Source organism: Corvus cornix, chromosome 17, assembly GCF_000738735.6.
Source record: "Corvus cornix cornix isolate S_Up_H32 chromosome 17, ASM73873v5, whole genome shotgun sequence".
NCBI classification, from domain to species: Eukaryota; Metazoa; Chordata; class Aves; order Passeriformes; family Corvidae; genus Corvus; species Corvus cornix.
This window is the reverse complement of record NC_046346.1, coordinates 5,228,986-5,242,449: the sequence shown is the minus strand read 5'-3', so window position 1 is coordinate 5,242,449 and position 13,464 is coordinate 5,228,986. Positions and strand designations below refer to the sequence as shown.

The 13,464-nt window shown below is 48.0% G+C and overlaps 1 protein-coding gene across 2 annotated transcripts in view; it reads right to left on the bottom strand.

Moving 5' to 3' along the window:
- PTGES (prostaglandin E synthase) overlaps window positions 1-13,158 on the bottom strand; it is a 32,356-nt gene extending 19,198 nt beyond the window's left edge. The window contains exon 1 of one of the 2 annotated variants that reach the window (XM_010397731.4): window positions 11,871-13,158. The gene's annotated coding sequence lies outside the window, so the exon portion shown is untranslated. Of the gene's footprint in view, window positions 1-10,425; window positions 11,823-11,870 lie in introns of those variants that run through there. The other variant, XM_019284880.3, reaches the window with a different exon arrangement.
- Window positions 13,159-13,464: the final 306 nt, after the last annotated feature.

The window sequence follows — 13,464 nt, the reverse complement described above, 5'->3', positions numbered from 1 at the left end:
CGGAAGCAGGCTGTTAATAGTTTGATCCTCCTCCACAGATCACATCCTGCCGGGACAGAGCCCTTGCCTGAAGGAGACCAGGTCCTAAGGGCAGTATGTCTTTAAACTACAAGTCATGCCTTAAAACCTTGAGCATGAGAGGTCTCAACCCAGGACAAGGTCTACCTAAACCAAACACCGCTAGCCAAAACCACCGCTTTTTTAAAATGAGAAATTATTAATAAAAATCCATGTGAGGCTTTGAAGGATTAGGTTGTCAGGTTAGACTGACCCCAGGAGCTGTAGGGAAAAAATGGAGCATTTTGCTGGAGGAGGAACTGAACTGTAGGAGGCAGAAGGAATGAAAAATTCATGGGAAGTGCTCAAGAAAAATACTGAAAAATAGAAGCCTGTAAGAGCAATTCTGCTTTGAAAAGATTATGGAATAAAAATCACCCTCGATTCCCACCCAGGTTATTTATTTGACCAACTGAATTATGCTACAGTATTGTGACTACATTTTTCCACCCCTGCTATGCTGGGGAATTTCCTGGCAGCAGCAAAAGGAGAGGGTTGGTTCAGTGGAGCACTGGCATGTCTGCTGGGGTGGCACAGCCTGGACTCCACCCTGATCCCAAAGGGAAGCCGACACTTCGTGCAATTACTGCTCAGATTCCCCAGAATTTTCCCGAATGCAATTACATCCCACAGCTGGGGCTAAGCAAAGAGCCCGAGGGGACTGCTCCAGGCTGGAGAAGACAGGCAGGTGGGTGGCACTTCTCCAGCTTCCACATACTAGTGGAGAAGGCACAGAGCCCAGCTGGGATTTTGCTTGCCCTGAGCCCACAGCTCAGCTCAGGAGCTGAGCCACATTCCCAGCTTGTTCCAGTGCTACTGTGGACACTGGTGCCCTCTTTCTCTGCCATTTCTTCCTGCTGCTCCCAGCACAAAGCCTTGGAGCCTGCACACTCCAGTGATCACCTGCCCATGGCTGCACCCACCCTGGGAAACCCAGCTGCCAAGGGAGGCTGTGCTGTGCTGGCTCATCAAACACTATGACTTTTCAAGTAAAGGCATGAGCGTTTTAGCTGTTTATTAGCGAGAAGGGTGCTCCACCTGCATTCCCTCCTTAGTCTGCACAAAAGCTCTCACCACCATGACGCACCTTCTTCCATGGATCTGTGAAATCCTGTTGCTTCACCTGTAGCTCCCTCTCCCCAGACTCCTGGGCTCCTCATGCTTGTTTCAGCGAGCAGAACACAGAAGATACTGCACAGTCAGTAACAAGTGGTTACCAGCATCTCTGGCCTCCAGCATTAGCATCTGTTGTGGTTTGACACTGGCCAAACGCCAGGCACCCATGAGAGTCGGTCACTTGCCCTCCCCTGCCACAGATGGGCAGAGGAGAGAGAAAATTAACAAAGGGCTCATGAGTTGAGATTAGGACCGGGAGAAAACACTCCAAGGACAAAACAGGCTCAGCTTAGAGGTACAAAGTGAATTTATTACTAACAAAATCAAAGGAAGATAATGAGGAGTAAAACAAGCCCTTAAAACACCTTTTCTTCCCCCAACCCCTCCCTCCTACCAACCGACAGCACAGGCAGACAGGGCATGGGGGTTTGGTCAGTTCATCACCCAAGATTTTATTCCGCTGCTCAGGGAGAGGAGTCATTCCCTGTGAGACCATGGGGTCCCTCCCATGGGAGACAGTTCTCCATGAACTTCTCCAGCATGGGTCCACTCTTACAAGCAGCAGTTTTCTCAAAACTGCTGCAACATGAGTCCCTCCCACAGACAAACACTCCTCCTGAAACTGCTGCACCGTGGGTCGCTCTTCCACAGGGTGCAGTCCTCCAAAGCCAGGCTGCTCCAGCCTGGAAGCAGGGCACCCTCTCTCCACCAGGTCTCCCACTGGATCACAGCCTCCAGACATCCATCCACTCTGGTGTGGGCACCTCCCCCAGGGGCTGCGGGTGGATCTCTGCATCCCCCGTGGATCCCCACAGGCTGTGGGTGGATCTCTGCATCCCCCGTGGATCCCCAGGGGCTGCAGGGGCACAGCTGCTCCACCATGGTCTCACCACAGCCTGCAGAGGAATCTCGGCTCCGGTGCCTGGAGCACCTCCTCCTCCTCCTTCTTCACTGACCTTGGCGTCTCCATGTTGTTTCCCTCACATGTTCTCACCTCCTCCTCTTCTCTAGCTAGAAAAAAACTGTCCCTCACTTTGTTTTGATTTTCTTCTCAAATATGTTATCGCAGAGGCGTTACCATCCTCTCTAATTGGCCCAGCCTTGGCCAGCAGCATGTCCATCTTCAGAGCCATCAGGGATTGTCTCTGCCAGACATGGTGGAAGTTTCTAGCAGCTTCTCACAGAAGCCACCTCTGTGGCCCCCCTCGCTACCAAAAACCAGACCAAGCAAAACCAACACAGCATCTCAGGAAACAACTGGGATGCTTCAGCCTTTGGCAAACTCAGGCAGATTTTGTCTGGTTTGCATTTTAAAGTGACAGTACTGGCTGCAGCTATCTGAGACACCTCAGGCATGAGGAATGTACAATCAGACTCTCCCAAATTGTCCTTCACACTCAGAAGAGCAGATGCCTGCAGCAGGAGAAAGCCATCAAGAGAGGCCCAGAGAAGGGGCAGGGGTGTAGTGGCTCTTAGGCAGAGCAGAGGAAGCTGCTGTTCCTCAGCCAGTCCCAGGGAACAGGCCCAGGTCCAAGTGAGAGGCAGTGGCACGTCCTCCTGCCTTTTCCCTGCAGCTCCATCCACCATCCTTTCCTGCCTGCTCCCAGGCTGCTGCCCTGCTCCCAACCACTCTCCTGCCCCAAACTGTCATACTCACCCTGGCTGCAGAGGAGTCACTGTGTCCTCTGCTGCTGTGACATGCTAGAAGAGAGGCCATCAGGCTGTGAGTGTGTGGGAAGTAGATTATTTTCTCTTATTCTGAGCCTCACATGGATTCATGCCTGGGCTTTCTCTTAGAGGAAAGAATTCCTTGGCTATGCTGCTCTGTGCCTTCAGAGATGAAACCCTGCTGGGAGGGGGGGCTGAGGGAAGTTATTTCTCCTCTCTGCTGCTCTCTCCCTCTGTCCCAGCTGGCTAAGAGCTGGCTTTAGGCAGAGCCGCACCTGCCACTGCTGCCACCAGGTAAAGGTGAGAGATGGGAATCAGGGCTTGGGGTAGGGGGAGGCCACATCTGTCTCACTCAGCCACAGCACAGCAACTCGTGATGTGTATTGCTTCCCAAAAACCAGATCCCATCAGCTGTAAACAACAGGCAAAAACCACTTATGTTACTGCCCAAAATGAGGGAGTTTCCCCGCCAGACTGAGAGAGAAGAGGAACAAATTGCTGCCAAAAATTTCAGAATTTGGGAACAGTTCCTAGACTTCAAGCATTTGCAAAACTACAGTGTAGATGCAGATTCCCTGGTGGGGTGCTCTTAAACAAGAGCAAAGGTAAAGGATGCTGCATGGTCCTGTCTCCACATGCTGTGATATGGAGAAATGGGAATCAGGGCATGGGAATCACAGCACTAAGAGCCCTGGCTGACTAACAGGACTGGGAGAGGAAGTGTGGTCCCTGATTCCAGTTTTATGGAGACCTGACATTCAACAGCAATGAGCAGCTTCGAGGTGAAAAGTAGAAAACAAACCTCTTATTTCCTGGGCTGTTAACCCTGCCTTGCAACTCAGGAAGAACTGGCTGCAGAGCTTGTCCATTTTAAGCTGTATTTTCAACAGAAAGGCATTTTCAAGTTCTCATAGGACAAGAGGGTCAGCACATCCTTGCCTGTCCCTGACCTGAGAGCGGCTACACCATTCTGGTGAAACCAACTCCAAGGAGAGCCTTTGTTCATGGCTTTGCCATAGAGCTCCACCCACCACAAAGCTTTCCAAAACACAGAGTTTATTTTTAAACCTCCAAGTTCCCTTGGTCCCCTCCATCACCCCTAAATTAAACAGCAGCATTTCCTTCCACCCTCCTGTATAGGTCATGTTATCTAAATCTCTTTATCACACATACTGATCTCATAAATGGTATCACTTTGCAATGTCCTGGAGAGCAATTGGGCTTCCTGGAGCAGACCAGGGCCTCCTTCCACAAGACCTGACTCAGGCAGAAGTCAGAGCTGCTGGGCAATTGTGGTTTTATGAGTTATCATTGTGTCATTGTTCCAGACACATCCTAAAACTTTCCCTTTTCCCTGCACTGAGTCACGAACAACATATCTTTTGGGCTTGCTTTTAGGCTGAAAGGTGGTCTGGGTCTCAATTCTGATGTTAATAAAACCCCTCACTAGCAATGCTGAAAACACCCTCCCCACAGTCAGCCTGGAAAGAAGGGAGCAATTTAGCTGTGTTATTTACAGCCCTCTTGCCTGGAAGCTTTTTATTGGGCTGTTGTCTCAGCTGGCCTCTTGCTCACAGCAGTGGGAGCACTGACACAACATGACCCAGGCTGCATGACCCTGAGCAGAATTTGGGTTGAATGATGCAAAGAAATAGAAAAACCTCTCCACTGTACTCTGTAGGCAGTGATGCTTGGACTAACCATCCTAAGTTTTCTTCTCTGCCTGAATGACCCATTGGCAGGACTCCAGGAACCTGCCCAGGTCCCATGTGTCGATTACTCTCCTGATTTACAGCCTACATCCTCATGTCCACGATGTTCCCAGGAATCTGCTCCACCCTGTGTTTATGCAACCCTGAAGCCCTCCACAGGGGAGTACGTGCTTTCTGCATTTATTTACAAAGCAGCAGAATGCATCTCTCTAGCACAGCACGTTTCTGTTAATAGTGCCACTGACTCAGGCAAAACTGAACAAGAAGTGTTCCCTCATTATCAGGAGAGAAGCTGGATCCCAGCTGTGGAAAGGCTGTAGGGACAGGAGGCTATGGGATGCTGCATTAGTGGGGCTAGAGCTGTCCACAAGGAGAGCTGGACATCAGGAAGGGGCAGGGAGCTGTGCTGCAGTGCATTATTGCAGTGGGAGAAGTTGGTGTGAATGTTCAGTGGTGGAAGAAGCTGCTGCTCATCACCATGAGTGAGGCCCTTGCAGGGTTGTACCAGTTGTGGGACACACTGTAGTTTCAAGGTAGGACATGCCCCTGTGGGAGAGCAATGGATTAAGGCTCTCTGGTGCCATTCACCCTGATTCATCCAATCTTCAGAAGTCAGAGATTAACTTAAGCTCTGAATCACAAGGTTTAATTCTCTTTCTTGTAAATTTGTTGTCATACATGAAGGTAATGTTTGATAATTACATGCGTCAAATCACCATCCAAACTGTTAAAATTAAATTACTTCTTGAGACAATCAAGTTCCATAATGAAATACAATTTAAACAATAAGTTCCATAATGAAACACAATTTAAATTAAGATTATGATGATAATTTTAAAAAAAATAATATTTTTATGGGATCTCCTTCCCCTCTTGTTCATGTCATAGACAGACACACAGGGGAATTAAGAACAGCAGTTCTTGCTCAGCTTTGCCCAGCATTCTCCTCCTTTGAAACATGTCTGTGAAAGCACCTCTTACTCAGCTTTACTACAGTCCCATTCGCTTTCATCTCTCTTCAAAGGAGGTTTCTCCATGCTTTTGATTATCCCAGTCATACCTTCATATTTCCCTCCAATGCTGAAGCAAGCAGATGACCGGCACATGACTGCCAACTCCTTCACCCCTTGCACTTCAAACATCCTTCAACCTCCTAAAAGCTCATTTTTCTTTTAAATGCCACAAGTCCTCACTGAGGGGTCTAGGATGACTCCACACCAAGTTATTTAGTACTCTGGAGGGGCTACTCCCAAATTGAAGGAATTCCAGCGATGTTATATAGAAGACAGGCCTGGGACACTTCACAGCTATCAAGCATTAGATCTGGCTGCTCATCCCTGTTCCTTCGGGGCCTCTCTGTATCCTCCAACCAATCTCCTCTTTTGCTGAGCTGTTAGCATGGACCTAACATTGCTCTTTGCAGAGCACATCCATTCTCCTGTTTTCAACTTGTTCCAGCTCCCTGTTGGCCACAGGGTTCCCATCTCTCAACCACACATTTTAACAATAGCTGGAAACTGGAGTCCTGCAGGCAACCTTTTATTTTAGCAGAGTTCATTTTTCTTCTTGTTAGATAAAATATCTCCTGGAAAAAGAACCTAGATCCCTTCCTGACCCTCCATCCTTTATTTAACATTGAGGAATCTGTATGGAAATTCTACTTTACAGGTCATTCAGAGAAAGATCTGAGGCATAAATTAACAGGTCCTTAGGCTTCCCTGCAATGACATTCTGATGGCCAAACCACAGAGAAAGATGGACCTGGTGGAATTTCCAGGAAGCCTCACTGTGGTCTCCACAGTAACCACCAAATCCTTCCTTGCCCAGGAGACCTCACTGCTGGTGCCTGCTGTTCTCTGGTTACTGATCCCCTCTGAGGCTCTCCAGCACACCAGGAGCCTGTGCTGCCCTTTGGCCTTGGCTGGCACACTGTCTGCTGCTCTTCCTTGGCCCTGAAACCAGCTGGGAATTAGCAGCCTTGCTCCATAACCTTCCCAGCACTCCAAGGGGTCCAGACCCAGCCTCTCTGAACAAATGGGGAAGCTATTATAGCAACAAATAGTCACTTTCTCCTGATAGACCTACTTGGTCCTCAGTGTCAACTGCTGGAGCTGATTAAACAGGCAGAGGTCTTTACTCAGGCATGAACTGAAGACAGAGCAGGGATAGCAGAGGCGCCAGTCAAAATAGCGGCCTTGCAAGACTAATTTTGGTGACCTGTGTTTATGGCTCTTCCACAGGAGCTGTGCGTAAGAGCAGGGTGTTAGCTTTGCTAAACCCCAAGCTAAACACAGCCTCTGATTCTGGTCCAACCCAAAACCTTTTAAATCCTCTTTCACCTAAGGGTCCAAAATCATTGGATGGGGCTGTCTGCTTAGTAATGCCACCACTTTGTGTGCTTTGGATGAGATACAAGCCACTCACCACATCAGAGCCCACGACGGGAGCGAGGGCACAGCATTACTCATGCCCTACTCTTCCTGTAGGATTCCTCCCATACCATGTGAGCATAGGGTTTTCTTATTTCATCCAGCTGAAGTTTCATCTCTTTCACACCATTTTTATCCCTAAATTATTACTTACAACAGAATTCTATTTAAGATAGAATATGGGTTAAAGTTTCCCTATTATTCCTTGTTCTTTCAGTGAGAACTATTGCTACACAGGCAGACAGGCTCACACGAGACCTACTCCACTCCAAGCCAGCCTGGAGAGCAAAACCAGAAACTCTTGGAGCCAAGCCAAACACTCTCCAATTTCAAATTCTGGGCTCAATTTTAAAACCAAAGGTAAAAACCAAAGGCAGGATCAAGGCAGGTGAAGTTTAACTCTCACGGTTTTCCCATCTTACGAGGACCTACAGCACAAGGTTTAATTCTCTTTCTTGTGGAGGTGTTGTCATAAATGATGGAAATGTTTGATATTTACATGCCAAGTTCACTGTCCACACCATTCAAACTAAACTGCATCCTTGGACAATAAGTTCCATAATGAAACAAAATCTGAATTGAGATGATTATGGTGATGATAATAAAGATTATGATGATAATAATCATCATTATCATCTTTTCATGGGATGTCTTTCCCCTCTTGTTCATGTCATGGAGAGACAAGTGGAGGATTAGGAACAGATGATGTGACTAAGCCAGTGTTTCTGGAGCTGGGTGAGAGCACCTTGATTTGACCCCAAACGAAGTTCCCAGATCTAATCACTAAACCACAGAGGATGTCTGCGCCAGGAATGTTTAGTTTACAAGTCAAAACAGAGCCTAACTGCCAGCATCGATAGCCCATCCACTGGGTCTATCACTACCATTTAATACATTATTCATCTCGATCTTGCACGACACAGGCTTTGAAATCAGAGCCCGGAGGCCATGAGGTTGGAGCAGAGCCAGCTCGGCAGGAGGGGTGAAAAGGCAAGGCTGGTGAATGGTAAAGCACCGTCCACACCCTGCTTTGCTTACCTGAGTTCCTGCCCTAAGGGTGCCTTTCTCAGCTGCCAGCCCAGGTGGATTTGCATGGTCCAGGGGAAGCTGCTGCTTATCCGCACCTGGCTTTAGGTGGTGCCATTATCGTGGAATCATAGAACATTCAGGTTGGAAAAGACCTCTAGGATCATCAAATCCAACCCTTAACCGCCTGTGTTCACCACTAAACCACTTCCCCAAGTGCCACATTCACATGACTTTCGAACAATTCCAGGGAGGGTGAACCAGACCCTGAGCTGCTGTGTCCTCTTGGCCTGCATCAGCAGACACCCAAAGCAGCCCATAAAACACCCACCTGAACCCCAGTGTCTCACAGTACTGGTAGTTAACAGTAGTTAACCGGTAATTAAACTCTTAACAGCAATTTTCTCCAAGCTATTCCTTAACTTTTTTATTCCTGGCACCAAAATATGAGACTGGAGCGTGTCCAGGACGTCAAAGTCCATTTGAGAAATGGACACCTGTTAAGATCACCCAAGTACAGATTTAAAAATTCTTCTCTTTAAAGCCTGCCACTGTGGCAGTCCTGGCAACTCCTGTTCATATGAACATAAACTTCTGATTCCATCCAAAGCCAAAGGGCTGCCTCCCTTCATCCCTTCTGCCTCTGGAAGACACAGTGGCCTGCAGGGGAACAGAGCCATTTTGGCTGCCAGACACTTAAATAATTCCTTGTGCTTGTTGTGAGAAAGGCCATCTCCATCCATCATTGCTTGATGGAGTTGATATGTGTGAAAAATCAAACATGTTCCAGCACCAGGACTCACTCCATAAAGAGCAGTGTCCTGCCAGCATTGTCACCTTGTGCTTATCTATAAAATATTACATTTCCAGCAAGTTCCCATGGTAGGCAAGAAATGTGAGACTGCAGCTTCCCTCACCCACACACTGAGCACGGCTTAAGCACGTTCCCTCCCCTGCCTCTCACTCCCATCCCTACCTACGACCTGTGTAGCTCCACCTGCTGCAAACCACTTGGCATCAGATTAAAAATCACATTTTTCTCCCTCTGCAGAGCTGTCAGTGTTCACCACGGCCAAAGGGCACCGGCAGCATTGACAACCCTTGCTCGGTCCCAGCTGCTCTGGGGAGGAGCTGGGACAGTGAAGACCAGGGAAAGCTCTGGTCTGGAGCACCTCAGCATCCAAACTCTGGTAGGTCCTCAGGGCTGGTTGTTCACCCTGCTGGGACAGCACAGCGAGACTCTGCTCTCTGACTGCAGCCTAGGCTCAGGGAAAAGGGCTTTGAGATTGGGCTTCCAGAGAGCAAACACTTTTTTCTTGTTGTAGGGAAGAACCTCTCAATGGAATTTTTCAGAGACAGCAACTAGAACAAAATCCAACCCTCTCGGTAACCTCAGAATTTCATAAGGGTTCAGACATAATCAAAGGAATTCTTTCCCAAGGGCAGAATTATTGCACAAGTATATAATGTTCTATTTCACTCAGATCCCAAGCTCATCCATATCTTTCCCTCTTGGACTGTCCCTCTTCACACAGCACAGTACCACACACTGACCCAAGGGACTCTGTGATTTTGTACCCCAGACAAGGATTTTGAAGGCTGTCCAAATTTAATCACGACTCAAGCTCTTGAGTAAATATTTCAGTGACAAAACAGAATTGTTAAACCCTTTGCTATGAACTACCGTGTTAAAAAAAAAACTTTCATCATCTGCAAACCTCAGTTTTCCTACCTGCAAGAGAAGGATGACAGGCTCTTGACTCCCTGGGTGTTTCTAGGATTAGACAATGTCTGCTCAACATTAATGTAGATTTTGGTGTTTTGTGTTATTGCTCCTGTCACATTACAGAAAGGTCAAGGAACACATTCCATGAGTCAGAGCCTTTCCACAGCATTAGTGTAGTCCTCAGAGCTTAGCCAGGCTCTGTATTTGGATAAAGCCCACCACTATCCCACTCTTTAAAGATCCCAATGTACGTCAGAGTGGCAGCCCTTTCCTGTCACTGCCTCATCTCTATGTTTAGGATAACCAGCACTTGGAAGATGATGCTGAAATTAAAGCATGGAAAAAAAAACCAAAGCAAAACCACACATACGGGGGGGTAGGAAAAGGGTAAAAATAAAGCAAAATCCTCTCAGAAAAACTCAGACCATTAGAGAGAGTCTAGCCAGAGTCAGAAGGCAGGGAGAGATTATGTAGAAATGAATGTAGGGAAAAATGAGCCTCCCAGCTCTTCTTCTCCAGTTAGAAACCTTCAGCAAGAACCTCTTGCCAGCCTAGCACCTCATGTAAAACAGCACATTTCCAAACCTCTTTCACAAAGCACTTGGAAATATTGAGGACCTTATACATCCTCCAACAAAAATACAGACTTTTTCTGGGAAAAGCATTGATTCATAGATCCTGCAATTCTTACCTGGAAAACTCTTGCACTCCATGAACTGAAGATGGGGCTGCAGCCCCGATTCCCAGCACCCTGTCCCTGGGCTGGAGACATTTTCCTTGGTTCACCAGCCATCTGGGAGGTCTGCCTTGTGATGAGAGAGCCCTGCTAACCAGCCACATCCCAGATTCTCTGAGCTCTCTGCCACAGAGCTCAAAGCAAGCCAGCCCAAAGTCCTGAAAATGCTGACTTTAAACCAGTCAAACTGCAAGTGGCAGGAAATTCCAACATGCCAGAAGCAGGGTCAGGCCAGGCAAAAATCTCATCTGAGACTTTTCCCTCTCCTCAGCCCTGGCCTTGAGTACTCCATCTCTGCATCCCTTATCTCTCACTTTGCAACACAGATGCCCCATCTCCATTGCCTCCTCTACCACAACAGCTTTAGCACCCCAAATTACCCACTGCAAACACCCTATATCCTCCAGCTCATACCACTGATCCCCAGATTCCTACCACTCTTCTTCCTGTACTCTCTGCCATGTCCTTTCCTTTTCCACACCCTCTGCTTCTCACACCACTTCCGCTGCTGATCAACACCCCAAATCAGACACCCCAAGCCTGCTGCACACTGAATGCCTTTCCAAAGTTCTTCTCTGCCGCAGATTTTCAGTACTTTGGGCTTGTAGCAGCTGGTTCAAGATGACACACTGCTGGCCAACCACCCCACCCCCCGAACTGGTCAGGAGGGCAATGTCAATGCATGACAGGATGCCAGTTCTATGCCTAGGGCACAGGAGGGTGTTGAGGTGAAAGAACAATATGTTCAACACAACAGGCACAAAACACTGCACTGTGGACTGTGTGTTGCAGGGTCTGTGCTCCACTTGGAGCTTCCAGACTGCTGTTCAAGGAAATTGCCATCAATGTAACCTCACCACCACTATTAGACATCTCATCCATGTCCAGGCCCAGCTTGAACCCATTTAACTTGTAACGGATAATGAGATAACAGCATGACATGCAGCAGCTGAAGATTATTTAAACACCCATCTGGTACCTGTTATGCAGCATACGTCCTATTGTTGTATAGGAAATATATGCCACCTCCCTCCCACATGGAAAGGAGAAGATCTATAGATGTGTCTCGTGCTACCCCTTCTTTTTTCAGAGTTGAGGTAATTCTCCTTCTCTGTGCTGTTTCTAGCATATCGCTTTGCATTTCCCGTCTGTGTTTTGGGAGATGCAGTCCCTTCCAGGCTGGTGAGACCTCGTGAAAACACAAAAGAGCACAACGAAAAGTTTGCTCAGGACATCTCACCCCCTTCACACATCAGTCAGAAAATACTCTACCATTAAACTGATTCACCCTTTGCAAGACACAACGTGGCACTACTCTTTATCCCAGAGAGATTCGGGGGTGACAGTCCATGTCTGTGTTTATTGGACCACACTGATTCTACAGGGGAATGGTGAAATACCTGCTGAAGCCTGAGAGGTGAGCAAGGCAACCTGCTCACACTCTAATTCAGGTGGACAGACGAGAATCTGCAGATCCCAGCTAAACGGCCTCATTTCTTTATCCAAACTCTTCACCTTCCTTTGTAGGACAGCTGTTTTGCTGAAATGACCCTCATGGCTCTGGCTCTCTGCGATCCCTCAGCAGCCGCGGGCCAGGTTGTTGTGTATCCCAAGAAATCACGTTTCACAACACAAGTTGTCAGCTCTGCAGATGGGAGTCCACATTCCTCTGTTTTTATCAATCATGACTCAGTTCTCAGTTCTGCAAAAACTGTTCTCCCACGTAAATTCTGGACCAAACCCTGTGTCTGACGCTCCATCTAGTGTTCACGACGGACAGATGCAGAGGGAGTCGGTGCAGAGGAAAGAGGTGACTGAAGAATTCCCAGCATTTTCGGCGGCATTAAACAACCTTTATAAAACTTATTTGTCTCCAAGAGAGCTTGGAGAGAGCCCAGGCGACGTGGAATCTTGCATATCCCACTGCCAGTTCCCTCCTCTGGACTCTCTGCAGCCTCTGGGTGTCCAAGTGGAGATGGCAGCTGGAAAGCCCTGGAAAAGCAGCTCCTTCGGTGATTAGCAGCCCACCCTTGGAGGACACCTGGGAAAACCCAGGAATGAAATCCATTCCAGCCTTGGAATGAGGAGCCAAGAGTCTAAGCTGTGCACACCTCAAGGCTCGATGGCAGCTGGCAGCCTGGGTTCTCTCAAAACAGGGAACAACGGCACTTCCTGGCTGCTCGGCAGTCGGCAGCACTGGGCGCTCTTGTCAAGACAGCCATCAGACCTTGAGCAGGTATTTTGAATACTAAATATATATAACGCTGCTCCGTGTTTTTCTAATGAGATTTTAAACACATAATGGGAATTACTGAAAAGTGCGTTTCACAGTTTTTTCATGAAAAAAAAAAAAAGTGCGGAGAAAATAAACCTTTTTTCGGTGTCTGGCCTGCTTTGCAAACACACCTTCTGGGTGGTAGGGAGACAGTGAAGTTGTCAGGACAAAAAAAAATGAACTTGGTTTTAATACAGCAGCTTTCTGACACATTCAGTGCTGCGAATTGCAGAGCCCCAGGCACTGCTACGGAAATCCTCGGGCTGTGTGATGTTGTGTGCACAACCACTCGCAATTAAGCCTAAAACAAGCATCTCTGTGTTCTCCGTTAATCACCAGCCCAATTAGCACCTTGGTTAAGATGCAGAGAGGTTCCAGTCCTCCTCCCATCAGAGATGGGATTGTTGTAGTGAAATTCTCACTCTGCCTATGCACTGCTCTGTTCAAAACGCTTTCAGTTCTCCTGGAGCAGTGCGCTAAGTCTGTTAACTCATTAACACCTCCAGCTTACGGGAGACTTGGCTTCCAGCCTCTTCAGCAGCCCCAGGCTCCACACTCCAGGAAGTTTTTCTGCAGCTTCTGTTTTGGTTTCTTTTCCTGCTGAGCCAGGCTGGCGCTCAGCTGCCACCATGAAGCTCCTAAAGGCTGCTGTAATCTTTGTTCTTGTGCCCACTCCGACGCTGGCTTTTGACCCTCTCACAGTTTCAGTCGCTGTGGGA